We start from the raw sequence: 14,929 nt of genomic DNA on the forward strand, positions 1-14,929 counted from the left end.
CCTGCTTCGTAAAGTATCGCGGCGGTCTCGAATTTGAGGTTTGATCACGTTCCCTCCCGTGTAGCCCACTCGACACGACACGCTCGACGTATGAATGGGAAGTGCACGCCGCCGTCGCGAAAGCGCGCGCGCGACTCGTTGAAGTCGACAGCGACGTCCTTCTATATATCCTCTCGTCTCGGCGCAGTTCCGTGCATTGATTGATACGTAGCAGTGGGAGCTCTCGTTGTTGACAATGACTTCTCTGTATCCAGTTCTTGGATAATAAAATGAAACGTACTAGGGCAGTGGACGGTGGCTATATTACGTAACGCAACTGAGCATCAGGTCGAGGGTTTGATTCACGCAGCTGCGGCTGTCTTCTGATGGAGTCGAAAAAAAAAAAAAAGAAAACCAAGTTGAAGTTTACATGGTCATCCACCTGTGATGCGATTTGGGTTGTATTGAGTGTGTCTAAAGGGGCGCATCGTGGTGACACTTCCGACCACGGAATTAGAAGACAAAACGAAAGAATTGTTTCTCAGTGTCTAGTTCAGTGGCTTGGCAGCGAGCTGTTCCTGTCAGTAAGTTCACTTCACTTGATGAGCGGGCACAGCGCTCACCGCAACACTGCGCTGAACTACGTGCAAGTAGCCGGGTCCGGACAGCCCTGAGGGCAGGTGAAGAGGCGAATTGCGCGTGCTTCAGCGAACATGTACCTTTGTTAACGAAACACACGTTGACTTTGAACCTCGGGGCATGCAGCGCTGGGTTCAAGAGTAAAACAAACCGCAATATAGACAAGGTTCGAGTTCCCAAACTTGAGAAAGAGAAATGTGGTATAAGTGAACACGAAATATTAAAAATCTAGCTTAATGTCTTTTTTTTGTGTGTAGAGAAATGTTATAGAATCTCGTGGATCCTTTGCGATCGGGGCTATAGCAACTTAAGCAACTCGTTGCTTACAAGTTAAGGTGAGTGCGGCGAAGTCAAACGTTCTTACTCTTTGGGCCACGATGTAAAATCAAGAAACAGTACGCGTCCTCCTGATTCCTGCAACTGCTCGGCTTTTGATTGAGTTGTATTGACTCTGTATTGACTCCATGTGCATCTGATTCACGGTTCGAGGGTACATTGTGTCCTGCGTACACAGTTTCGTCCGTTCGACCACGGGATTTCCTTCAAGGGTGCACCATGCAAGGCTTCTTTTGTGTTGTAATTTCTTTGCCACAACTATACATTCTTTTCGTTAAGGAAGGAAGAAAACAAACGGGAGAAGGCAGGGAGGTTAGCCAGAAACTTGCCCTATGCGCTGAGGGAACTGGGAAAGGGGAGTAGAAAGATGAGAGAGAGAAGGAGGGAAGGAAAGCACTAAAAGACTTTTCCATACAGACACACCCTTGGGTCGGTGAGTCGGTGGGTCGGTGTTATAACGTGGGAAACTTGAACGCCCGTGTAATTTTCGTCAGGGATTCTGACATCGCTGTTCAGTCAACAGTAACGTTTCAGGTAATAAAGACGAACCTTTAACTCTTAATATGCGTAGTATTTTGCGTTAGCCGAGAAAAAGTGCTTACGGTTCGAGCGGAAACCATGGCTAGCACGACCGTGTTTCACAGGTAAGGAGCAGGCGTGCCGCGATTCTGTGGGAGGAGTTCAGATTTTATCTTACATTGTAACCGAGTACAGGCGAGTAACGTTAACATATTTCTCTCGCGCTTTGCGTTAAACCTTTTATGCCCAAGACTGGCATCGGGGGTGGTCACGTGTTCGGACTTGAATGTTGCCTCTTACGTGCGCTTTAGTGCTGCACGTGAGCGTATAGGATTCATGTCTCCTCGCGGAGACAGGTTTCTTTCTTTTCTTGCGTCCAGAGCTTCCCTCTTTCCCGCTATAAGAACGCGGACAGGACGCGAAACGAGCAAGAAATGCGCACGATCGAAAACCAATATCCGCGCGTAAAAAGAAAAAAAAAATAAAATAAAACGACAGAGTCGTATACGAAAACAAAGAAAGAAACGCCTCGTTATCGAGATTAGCCGGAGGCCACGTTCGTTCCCGCTAAGGTCAACAGGTGCGGAGAGTCCAGCGCGCCAACCTATAGCGGTGGTGGGGAGGGCGCGTAGTGAGGCGAGAGCCTGCACTGCTCGAATAACGAAAAAGAATTAAGCGAACGCGGGAGTCAGCTAGAACAGGTTTATACGATTTGCCCGCTCTCACCACTGCGGCTCCTCTCTTCTCACCTGTGGCGTTATAAAGGAAGGTCGCCGGGCAAGGGTGCGGTGACGGCCGCGTTGCGCAATCTGCCGAGGTTTTACGCAGAGACGAACAATGCCGGTAGGCTACCCCGCCGGCTGAAATAAAAAAAAAAATAATAAATCAATGAAAAAGAACGACCGATCGCGTTGTTTGTGCTCAAACGCCTATTTCGTTACCGCTGTTGGTGATGATATTATTAAAGAAGTCGATTACAACCGGAGAAAGAATACGTGCTTTGCCAACAGCAATCTGTGTCCCTTCCACTGGGAGTTCGCGTAGTTGCTCTATCAACAAAGGAAAGTTTAATGAACCAATGCCCGCAACGCGTTGATACACTAAGTAGTTATAAATTACGTCTGTAATATTTATACAAACGCTAGACGCGAACGTCTATAATATTTCCTAGGCTACCAAGCAAATACGCAAGAAGAAACGCGCTAACAACCGCTTCATACCCCTCAATACAATAAACTCTGCTCTTCACTGTGACGCCAAGCAATTACAGCGGTGTCCAGGTAGTTGAGTTCCCCATACAGAAACTTATTGATGTCCCTGGGATTAAATCGAAAACACGAATGTCCTGGAAAGTTTCATGAGGTACTTTGCATCACTTCTCAGCTGAACGTAATATTTTTGGTACGAACGACGAACCTTTAATTCAACATATGTGTAGTATTTACATCAGCACAGAAAACATCTTTACGCTTGAAACAGAAGCGAACAACTGCCTTGCACAGTTGAGTTAGAGTGTACTAGAATATTCTAGTACACTCTAGTTGAGTGGCCGCGGTTTGGTGTGTCGGAGCCTACATTTTTTTCTTCTCAACTACAGTAACTTCGCTATAGTTTCTTCTCAACTATAGTAACTTCATCATACGCGGAGGTGTTGATATACGAGCAAACAGTTTGCTTGTCGTGGGACCGGACAACGTTGACGCGCTGCAGGACTAATTACAGGCTAATGGGCAAAGCAGAAGAGAGCACTTAAGAAATTAAAAAAGAAAAAAAGAAAGTGGTCGTGCGGAAGAAAGGACAGCCGTATGATGTATCGCGAACGCTAACAAAGAATGTACGAGAAGTGATTGAAGCCTAACGAAAACGTTAAGAAATGACACCCAGGTGTTTAACGTACTGAGCATGAACAAAGACCTCTGAAGGACCCCAGGGTTGGGGGCAACTCCGGTTTAGTTTTGAACACACGGAGTTTCGCTTTGACGTGCACGTACATCCAACTACACGTGTTTCTCTCTCTCTCTCTCTCTCTCTCTCTCTCTCTCCTTGTTTCTCTCTTTTTTGCTGCAATCCGACTGCATCGAAATGCAATCATTGTGTTCGCGGACCAAAGCCGCGACTTGGTTCCACTGCGGCAGGTAACAAAAACATTTCGGACACCATGATGTAATCAGCGCTGAGTACCAGAGTTAAGAAGTGTTCTCTTTATGACCTGCCCGTACTGAACGCGCCCAATGGGGAACTGTGTTCAGGACATAAAGATTACCGCGCGGCCGTTCTTTACTACCCCCGAAAACCACTCGCGTTCCGCTGCGTGAACGTACCGGACATGACACTATCAAATGGAGCGCCTTATAAGTGTTCTGCGCTTACACGATGTTGCAGTTTGACTTGAGGCGTCGTCTCTAAACTTATCTAGCCATCACATAGAAAAGCCGGTCCTATTTGTAACGTTATTCTCTTCACTGCTATAACGACGAGTGAAATTTATGCTAACGAATTCAAAGCAGGCGTTCCCTTTTATATGTGTCTGGACTGTAACATAGTTCGAATTGTACAACCTGCGTCGTACTTTTTTGCCTTCACTGAAGCGGACGGTCGTTGCACCGCTCGCGCTGGATTCGCGTTCTTCGCGTGTCAGTGAGTTCCATGACAGATGTCTAACCGTTCGTTTTTTTGTTTTTCTTTTGATCTTCGCAGACTCACGCCTGTCAGTGGCCCCACAAAGGCCCGGACCAGAGACGACACACGGCAATGAAGGCGGCAGCGACGTCATTCTGACAAGGTACCGCACGCTTGTTCGTGACCGGACCTCTAGCGATGGTCACGTGATCCGCTCGAGTGATTACGAGGGGTGGGTGAAAGGGGGGTGGGGAGAGAGAGGTAGAGAGTGAAAGCATAATGCAATATGGCATTAAAAAAGCGTTGTTGAAAACTTTGTAATGGATATGAGCTTGCGCGCGAGGAAGGAAGGAACAGGAGAGGGAGGAAATGTCTCGTTATAACCAGTCTAGAAAAACTGGTAGTTTGCAAGTTAGAGCTAGAGAGAAAGAGGGAGAGTGTTGCGATGAGGAAAAGAAAGTTAGTAAGGAGGATAAAGACAGCGAGGTCAACCGGTTTATCAGGTAGCTCGTCCGGTTTGCTACCCTGCTCTGGGAGTAAGGGAGTGGGGACTACAGATGCAATGAGAGAGAGAGAACACAGTACTGGCACTAAAAAACGCACAACCGTTACATTCGGTCACTGAGGCCGGTGTTTCTGAATTACTGCAATGTGGGGCACGAAAATTTGCCGCGCCATCGACGGATGTGGCTAGGGTCCAAGAACCTTCGCCTCAGGAAATGTTCTGCTATAGTCAAGTCGGCTTAGTGTGATAGGTAAGGAGGACTGCCGCAATGAACGGATAGTTAGCTACCGGGGCATAACTTTATCTGAACATGTGTGTTGTACAGGGGCCAAGTACTGCGGCAGAGTCGCACAGCTCTGTCGGCATTTCGTCACGCTGATTTCTGGATGGATACCGTCAACTTCAGTCACGCAGTCCGATTTAACTATGTAGGAGTTAAACCCATTCTGTTTACTACTTACTACTTTTCCGCCCTTTGTTGCACGCGTAACGAAATACGCGCGAGTATTTAGAAAGAAATCAACAACAACAGCGGGCATTGCATCCAATACTATGTAGCCACCCAAGCCTTCAACATCGAAAGAGTCATATTACGTCGGTTGAAGTATAGTTGGTGGTCACATGATACCGTAGGCTTTTTTTTTGTGCGTTGCTTCTCTGACTTGTTCCGTCTTACGCTTCGCGACGCATGCACGAGGACTTCCACGTCCAGTTGCTCTATGATCAGCGTATTCTATCTGTTATTCCTAAAATGGAAACAACTGAAATGTGTGCGATGCAACGACTCAATAATAGCAAGAAAGTAATTCTTGTGACTTAAAGGAAAAGGCCATACGAGAGAGAGAGGCACGTAAATTCTGAAAGCTATTTTCTATATCTTGTTGCGAACGTACTCATGTGCAAAGACCAGACTCCTTCTTTTGAGAGAAAAGAAAGATGCAATCAAGCCCTCGGTGCGCAGAAGCTGCAATTTCATTTAAAGCGGCCGCCAGCAATTCTTTATAAACGCCGCATAGTCAACCGCAGTTGCCCTCCGCCTTACCTTTAACGCTGTCTCCTTTTTCTGTATCAATTTCATTCGAACTATTCGATTTCAGCCAGCGACTCCAAACGGAGCAAACAATGCGCCTCCGTTTCTTTCTTTCTTTAATTTAAAACGCACGGTTGAATTTGTTCTCGTCATCCACACGAAAGAAAAAACTCAGTAAATAAATAAGGAAAACATAAATGGGTGCAAGAGAGACGTTTAGGGAGCGGCGAGGTGGGGATACAACCCTTTCGATGTTATCCGGGGGGATTTAGAGAGACGGAGCCGATGCAAAAACGCTACGTGCCACGACTAATCTGCATGTCGACTTTATACTGTATACTGTGAAACGGCAATAGCGGATTGGATGAATCCGAGTTCCCTCGAAACACGCATAGACACTTCGAAGGGAGAGCGTGGAAACACGGGGAAAACAACGGAGAGATGGGAACAATGCATTTCGGTTTTACAAGCGCTGTATGTAAAGTGTTGAGAGGGGATCCGCCACAAAAAAACGGTCGCGATGAAAACGCGAGTCCGAGAACACCTTCCAATTCCCTCGACGGGGTGGGAATTCACTAACGAAAACAAGGCTCTCGGAGTCAGCTCCGCTTTGAAAGCGTACGTGCAGCAGGTAATACCGCGACTTCATGGGTATAACCCGCTCGTCGATTCTGGTAACGTTTCTATATCTGTCTCGAACTACAAGTGGCAATGAAAACATTCCATGTTCATCGGCGAATGATACTTATATCGTGTAGTAAGCATGATTATATGACGTAGTAACGATTGAGTGATTGATTGATTGGTAATAATATCTGGGGCTATTACTGATTAGTAATAATATCTGGGACCAAAACCACGGTATTATTATGAGTCACGCCGTAGTGGAGGGCTCCGTAAATTTCGACCACATGGGGTTCCTAACGTGCACCGACATCGCACAGTACACGGGCCTCAAACATTTGTGATTTATTGATTGATTGATTGATTGATTGATTGATTGATTGATTGATTGATTGATTTCCTTTGCATTTGTATTAATACGAGGAGTCCCATGTAGGAAATACTTGGGATGCTTCATTTTCTTAGTTTTATCCTGCAATAAGAAGGATTAGAAGAAAATAATTTAATGTGATTGCAAACGGTACGCGTAATGTATATAAGTAATATCACAGCAGTAATGTGAGATCAGTTAGATGTAGCTGCTGTGCACGGCGCTATAGAAACGCGGTTGACTTTTTTCATGATGTGGGAATTTTTACAAAACGTGTGTGGTCACATTTTCCGCAATACTCGATTCTCACTAAGAGAGGCAGAAGTGTCAGACTCGTAATAGGTGCCTGTAATGACCAGAACGTCTTTATTAACGTACAAAAAATAGTGTGTGATTTCAGAATACCAAATAGGTGAGTGCGTTGGGCCGCGCGAAACAAGTTGACTTTTCCTGTGTCGCTGTATATTCTTCATATAAATTGCGGATCAAACGCGAGTGTGATCGGCGATACCGAAAACAAGAGCTCTAGTAACCCTTCTCACTTGTATGCGTGGTTTACTGTGCGTCGCAATCACGGTGTAAGAAAGTATTCTCGCACCGTGGTCGCAATAGACCCTTTTCATAATTGTAAAGCTAGCTTTCCAGCGGTTCACTCATAACCCAACTAATGGCGGCTTTAGTCGCTTCTGCAAGCGGCGCCTTCAAGCGCAGTTTGCTTGCGCTATATGACGCTGACAATGTAGACTCGGCTTTCTCGACATAAACACGCATAATAGACAAGCCCCAGCACGAGCGACTTGGACCTCGTCTACGCTTGAAGCACGACAGGTGCTGTCATTAATTGGGCGATTATACAGCGCGGGGAAGCGCACCTGTGCATTATGAAAAGGTTATATCCGACCAGCAAAAACAAAAACAAAAAACACGTTGTATTGTAGCCTGCGGGAATCAATGCGAAAACTGTGGTATACACACGCGGGCTATGCGCGCAAGCTTTCGCATGTAGTTCGTATATACGGCATTGTTCATTTCCCCGCCGCTTAACAAAGGGTTTGAAACTGGAAACCCGCTACAGGGTAGGGAAGGGGTGTGGATGGTTGAGGGGTGTTTTCCAATTCATCCGACTTTCACCCTCCTCCCGCTGGCTCCCCACGGAGCTATAGAGGGGCTTACTAAATATCTCGCTAGAGTACTCTCGGAGAGCGAGAAAGAAATAGAAGACGAAAAAAAAAAGAAGAAGATATGTACAGGAGCAAGAAAGCTATTTTCATTTAAAAGTGTAAGAGAGTGTCGGTGTTATAGGATAGTGGCTCCTTTTACACAGGGTAAGGTGGCTGTGTCGTCACACACACACACTCACGCCCCCCCCCCCCCCCCCCCACACACACACCTGTACGGGAGTTCGCGACTAAATCCACTTGACTCGGCTATGCCTTAATATTGTACTATCCTGCGAGTTCCGACAGTTCTTTTCTGGGACTTTCTTTCTTTCTTTCTTTCTTTCTTTCTTTCTTTCTTTCTTTCTTTCTTTCTTTCTTTCTTTCTTTCTTTCTTTCTTTCTTTCTTTCTTTCTTTCTTTCTTTCTTTCTTTCTTTCTTTCTTTCTTTCTTTCTTTCTTTCGGAGTTGCGAAGGTAAGGCGGCTGGCGAAGGTAAGATTAGAACACATAGGGGCAGTGTTGGCGGTAACGCGTTACAAGTAACGGCGTTACCGGTAACGCGTTACTTTTTTCGGTAACTTAGTAACGTACTCGTTACAATTTAGAAACTGTAATGGGTAACGTACTTACGTTAACATTTTTCGGTAACGTGTGGTGTCACGTTACTCGTTACTTTTTCATCCTGGGGGTGCAGTCTTCTCAGAGCTCGCCCCGACAAATTCTTTTGTCGCAGCGTCGGACTGCTGTCGGCGAAAAATCTAGGGACTTTACTGTCGGCCTGCCAGGCATTGACCAAGAAAGCGCGGGCGGAATCGCTTTTCTTTTTTGTGGAAATTGTTGGGACCAATTTCTTAAGACGCGTCGACTCCTTGTGTGGAGGTTTTGGCCATCGCCACACAAAGCTTGATGAAAGCCGCATAATTCGCCATGAGAAACTGTACGGACATGCTTCTCGTGGAAGGTTACAGGTAGCTACACGGCAGACATTACCGCAGTTAGTGTACTAATCGTGGTTATTGCAAACGGGTGATTCCACGAGAGATCAACACGGATCCGAAAACAAACATTTTAAGTTTAATTGAGTATTTTATATTTTATGCATGTCCCATGCCAGTAGCCCGAAAAGGAACTTAATTTCCTTATTAACTGCATAATTTACGAGGGAAAAATGTCAAACACATTCAATCCGGAGGGACCAATTTTATTACCTGTCGTTCTCGAAAGTTCACGACGTTGTAAAACACAAATATTATCGTTACAAAGAAGATATTTTGTGTATGAAATGTATGCGCAACAAAGAGTAAAGTAACATTGTTTGAAACTTGTATAAAGTTCGTACTCACTCACTTGAAACTTGTAAAGCTAAGGAAACTGTTTTTGAAAAATGTCTAAATATGCGACGTTTTATAGTAGCTACAAAGTTGATAAGGCCTATCAACTTTGTTTAAAAAAATAAATTTTGCTTTCTCTATCTGCAACTGCAGCGAAGTTTCTGGTTATTGAACTCCTGAGCGAGTGAGGCTGATCTTGAACACCCTCACATATATAAACGCTCGCAATTTTTGCGGCAAATATACAGGTTAAAGTGAACAAAAAATGTTTATGCACAGATATTTTTTTTTACGTAACTAGCCCGTTTAAGCATTTCTTTATTACTACAAAATTCGCGCATTTATTTTGCTAGCAGAAGCACACCATCAGAATTATTGTAAATTTCTTGAGATTTCATTGATGCTTTCTTTGCGAATAGCGTTGATGATTGACTCTCATATTCTGTATAATGTCACATTGACAAAAACGGCTTCACCATGTGTCAGAGGCAGAAGCCATCACACGTAACTCTAAAGGCAACTTTAAGCCCCTATACCATTGCTGAGGTCCGATACATTTGTGCAAGTAATACTCATTAGATCAGAATTTTGGGTATATTCCTTGTTTGGGTTAGAAGTTTTATGTGAAACAAATTTCAGATTTAAATTATTGCTATTGTGGGTTCGTGCAGCAAAGACACATCGATTATAATTTATGATTGCGGAGTAACGGCAGAGGTAACGTCCGTTACTTTTTTTCGGTAACGGTAACGGTAACGCGTTACATTTTTTGTAGGTAACGTAGGGCGGTAACGCGTTCCTTTTTTTATAGTGTAACGGGTAACGTATTTAGTTACTTTTTTTCAGTAACGCCTACAACACTGCATAGGGGCATTGCTGCGTAGGGTGCACGTATTTTTAGTCTCGTCCACTCATCAAGCCTGTGTTCGTGATGACTAAAACAATAACGTATTAAAAACACACATAAACGGTTCGATCCTGTGTGAACCTTCGGTGCACTAATTAACGCATTGCTGCTCGCTGATATTTAGCGCGCATTCTTTGTTTTCCGCGTTTGCGGTGTACCGTGACAAACTAAAAATCAGTGTGTCAATATACGGGCCTTTTAGAGACCTAACAGAAAGACGGCTGTAAAGCGTCGAGTCACAATGCTTTGTCGTGTGGCTTACTGAAGTGTAAATGGCGACACGCGCGTAGCACTTCCGTGTTCTAGTTGTTATACTACTATCCTGTATGGCACGGCCACACCTATACTCTCTGAGGTGCCCCTGTACGTCCATAACACAGACCGCTTCAGATGTTGGTACAGACTTCTCAGAAAGACGTCTCTAGGACTTACTATGTAAAGACTGCGTCAAGAGATTACTGTGACTGCCCCGCCATATTATTGCGGCAAGTGTGCTTTCGAAAACCCAGTCTACAGTGTAACGAAGGTTATCGCCCCCTTCGCTCATTCCGTAAGGAAACGCCACTTTGTAAAAAAAGAACAGTTAATCTTCGCACGCCTCAGCTGCACTTTACCGTACGCAAAGACTTTGCCGTGTACGGGGCATGCATGCATGTCCGGCGCGTTTCCGTGTGCAATAATAATGCGTCTCACACCTGACACCTGTAATTACGCGTGGAGCAAATTTATATGTGTTTTATGATACCGCATATAGTACAAAGCCTCAGGGCATGCTTTCGAATGTAAAAGAAACATACGCTTTGCGCTATTTAGTCTCGATCAAGGAGCGGAGCCTGCACGCACACTTAAGCGTCTCAAAGAATTTCTCGCTATATATATAAAAAAAGAAAAAGCAGGAAAAAGATTTGAGGCAACTGCTATCGATCCATGTCATCTCCGCGCGTGCGAGCGGCACGGGATTTCGTTAGTTTACGCTCGCCGTGAAGCGTTCGTCACCACCAATTTGGAAAAGGCTGGACGAGGGTGCCAACAGATTACGGCCTTTACGGTGCCAACGAGGAAAAAGAAAAAAAATATATATATATATACAGGGGCCGCTTGTATCGGCGACTCCTCACAAGCACGGGTGAGGCATGCAGTGCAGTCGATGTGAAGGACATCGCCGCGTTCCGTCAGTCCTTGCACGGCGAAGGACCTTTTCTGCTCACATTTGCTTCTTACTTCGGTCATTTTCTTGATCAATCACCTTTCATCGTGAAAGCAAGGAGACAAAGCGAGGACAACCAACCCCTATGTTGGCAGCAGAGTAGCCTGCACGCATAATCTAATGTGTGGATAATAGTAATATCTGGGGTTTTATACGTGCCAAAAACCACGGTATGATGAGGCACGCCGGGGTGGAGGGCTCCAGAAATTTCGACCGCCCGGTGTTCTTTAACGTGCGCTGGCATCGAAGTGCGGCCATCGAAATTCGACCGCCGCGGCCCGGGATCGAACCCGCGACTTTCGGGTCAGCAGCCCAGCAACGTAACCACTGTGCAGACCGAGGCAGACGTCGAACACGTGGACGGATGTTGAGTGTAGGTCCCGTCGAGATATAACTTAGAGGCTAAGGTGTGGGGTGCTTAGCGGCTAAGCTCGGGCAGCTCGGGCGCGCACTTCCGATTCCCTGCCACGGCGGGCGCATTTGGATGGGTGCTAAAATGCAAAACAACAACAACAACAAACAAACAAACAAGCATGAAAAAAATACGCTTATGCTTAGATTTAGGTGCACATTAAAAAACACCAGATGGTCAAAATTAATCCGAATGCGCTCACCACGGCGCGTCTCATATTTTCATATAACGGTTTTAGCACCTTAAAAACCCCACAATTTAATTTTAACAGTTGGTGTGAAACCGAATGTGCTATTTCGAGACCGATTACAGCTTTATTGTGGCACTAAAACATCGTTTATTTTTTATTGTTTCTTATTTATTTTTTTTTTTCGCCACACAGATCCACACAACGCTTCGCATCAGGTACTTCTTTCGCATGTCCCTGATATGGTCAGGCTATGTAGGTCTGAGCATTGATTCGATGTCCTCATACGTGAGATCGACGGTTCAATAAAGTTCATTTTTATTTTCGAAGCAATGAACGATAACGCGCACGCACGCACGCACACACACACACACACACACACACACACACACACACACACACACACACACACACACACACACACACACACACACACACACACACACACACACACACACACACACATCACATCACATCACATCACATCACATCAACGAAAGCGACAGGTCTTACAGCTAACCGCAAGTGGGCCGACATAGAAAGGTAAAAAGACCCACGTGACCGATCAAGATCGACGCACGCGTCCTGATATATATAGAGATCCCGGCACGGTATACCGTATCTTGTTCTATAATTTCCGCTTCCGATAAGGCATCTACGTAAACCCTGAGGCATTCTTGCGTCGCGGTGTTCAATGTCGCGACCTCGCCACAGCGGCCACGTTATGTAACGACGCCTCGATCTCAAAGGAGGCGGAACGGATCGCTGCGGCTCGATCGATGTCCTTCGGCGCGCGTATCGCCTGGTTTGACTAAAGAGCATCGTCGCCGTTGCTGCTGTCTTATCCCTTCGAGAGATTACTCGCGCTAGCTACTTATGCACTCGCTCACCTCACTTACAGTTTGATGAAAAATCGTCGCACAAGGAGGTATGTCGCTGGTGTCGACGTTTCGACATGGGTCAAGTCCTCCTCGTCGAAACTATAGCTCCAGCGACATTACCTGTCTGACGGTCTCTCGTCACTCCAAGCCTCAATGTTTCCACAAACTTTTGTCTTTACTTTTTTGGCGAAAACCTTAGATTCCTCGCCAAGCGCGAAAGTGACCGTCGGCGTCGGCGGCGTCAACATGAAGTGATGCAAAAAGTCGTCATCATGTGGTGACGTCGCCGGGACGTCACTAAGCGCCAAAACATGTGGCGTCATTTTGACGTCATCATGATGTCACGTAACGTGACGTCATATGACGAAGTAGTCTCATGACATCGTCACTCTTCGCCAAAGGTGTCCGTTTCCCGGAGGCAGTGCAAAATCACGTTAGAGGTGTACATTAAGCCTTTTTTTTTTTTAGCGAGGGGGGTGGGTGAGAGATAAAAAAGAACATTGCTTTCGCCTTCAAGTTGCCGGCGAATGCGTAAGAGACCGTGACTTTTTTTCTTCACAACTTCTCTGACAACGTTTCCTTCCTTCATTAAAAAAATAAGTATACAACTCAATAATTTCAAGTTACATTAAGGAAATATTGATGTTATAACAGTGGATAACATGCATTATCCGACGCTAGCCAATATTTACCACAAGTTAGCCAATACATGGCAACGCCAACCGATGTTTATGAATAGTTAGTTAACATTGGTCATCATAAAGTTAACAATACCTTCCATAGCCGACATTTTCCATCATGCAGCCAACACTGACCAGCATTGCCAGTGCGCTATTACATGCTGGTAGATATGCAACTAAACACGGTAGATATATTCCATCAGAAAAATTCATCGTGCCTCGTGGCGGAATGTGGGTGGAGCACGTCCAGTAAGACAAGTGTTTCCGAAAATAACGCGCGAGCGATGCGACGACACCAGTTAGGAGGAAAAATAAAATAAAAACAAACCTTATAAGCGTCGTTCTGCGCACGCCTCATTAGACAATCAACTCGGGAACATTCCGGAAACCTTTTGCACTTGAGCACCGTTTCTTCTTCATCATGTTCTTGTCACTTTTTTTTTAATCATCGCATTTAGACGAGAGCTCATCCACGCAACTGCGCATCTAGTTTAACAGACATCAACAAGGGTAACAGACGAACCTTCGCGATCTGCATTCGTACTCACCCGCAAAGCGGCAGCAACTAAAAACCCAACGCCTCCCTTTTCGGAAGCAAATCACCTCGTCATTTGACTCATTCCGTTAGTGCCGTTCCACGGTCTCGGTTTTAGCTAAAGGCGCTATACGGCGACTAAGCGGTTGACACTAAAGAAAATAAAGAGAAAATGACGGTGATTGGGCTCACTACTTATATAGGATGGGTTGCCAAATGATCCCGGAAGAGCTAGCTACAGCTACTCGAAATGTCAGCAATAAGCGTCGCGTATACGTATATAGTATCCGTAGGCAACAATTACGTTTTCAGAGGACCACTGCACGAATTATAACAGCAGCAGCAGCATCGACAACAACAAGGAAATAAGGAGCTGACGGTTGCCCTGGGATCTTCAGGACAGCGAGAGGAGAGGTTACGGGCAAGCGATGCCAACCGGCGGGCTTGCTCCTCCCTTGAGTCGTGCGATGACGACTCTCAGTACTGAAAAAGTTGCCCCGCAGGAAGCTTTCGGCTCGGCCGAAAAACAAACAAGCGAGGCGTTCCGCTGCGAACGCGTAACGAATTTGCATTCACTCGGCGCCCCGGTGAAGGCGCAAACGCGATGACGATCCGAAACGACCGCGTAGGCCGAAGAATAGTTTTTCTTTTTTCAGCTCTCGCTCGCTAGTTTAGGCGTTTCTTTTACGTCCTTTAATAAGCGGGCATCATTTCTGTTGGGGTGCTGGTTATTTTCTACTATATCAGCGTGGGTGTCTGTCTGCATGAAGGGGAGAAAGAAAAGAGGAAAAATGGAGGGCAAAGGAAACACGGAAAAGGAAGGCTTACTGTAATAATTGCGTAACAGCTCCAGGCGACGAGGAAAATTAAAACAGTCACCTAATCTTTTTTCCTTTTCTTCAACGATTTTTTTTTTCTTTTCGTGCATTTGTTCGTTCATTTAGCGCCTCTCTATGACACTCTCATAAGCGTTCGCCTAAGCGTATGTGAATTACACGTCCACTTTTTTC

At 45.6% G+C, this 14,929-nt stretch overlaps 1 protein-coding gene across 2 annotated transcripts in view; it reads left to right on the top strand.

Annotated features, from left to right (window-relative positions):
• The window catches only part of LOC119396334 (PR domain zinc finger protein 1), a 182,541-nt gene that overhangs the window by 83,532 nt on the left and 84,080 nt on the right, over positions 1-14,929 (top strand). For both annotated transcript variants that reach the window (XM_037663511.2, XM_037663509.2), the window contains exon 2: positions 4,171-4,255. The gene's annotated coding sequence lies outside the window, so the exon portion shown is untranslated. The remainder of the gene's footprint in view (positions 1-4,170; positions 4,256-14,929) is intronic.

Source organism: Rhipicephalus sanguineus, chromosome 6 (genome assembly GCF_013339695.2).
Source record: "Rhipicephalus sanguineus isolate Rsan-2018 chromosome 6, BIME_Rsan_1.4, whole genome shotgun sequence".
NCBI lineage: Eukaryota > Metazoa > Arthropoda > Arachnida > Ixodida > Ixodidae > Rhipicephalus > Rhipicephalus sanguineus.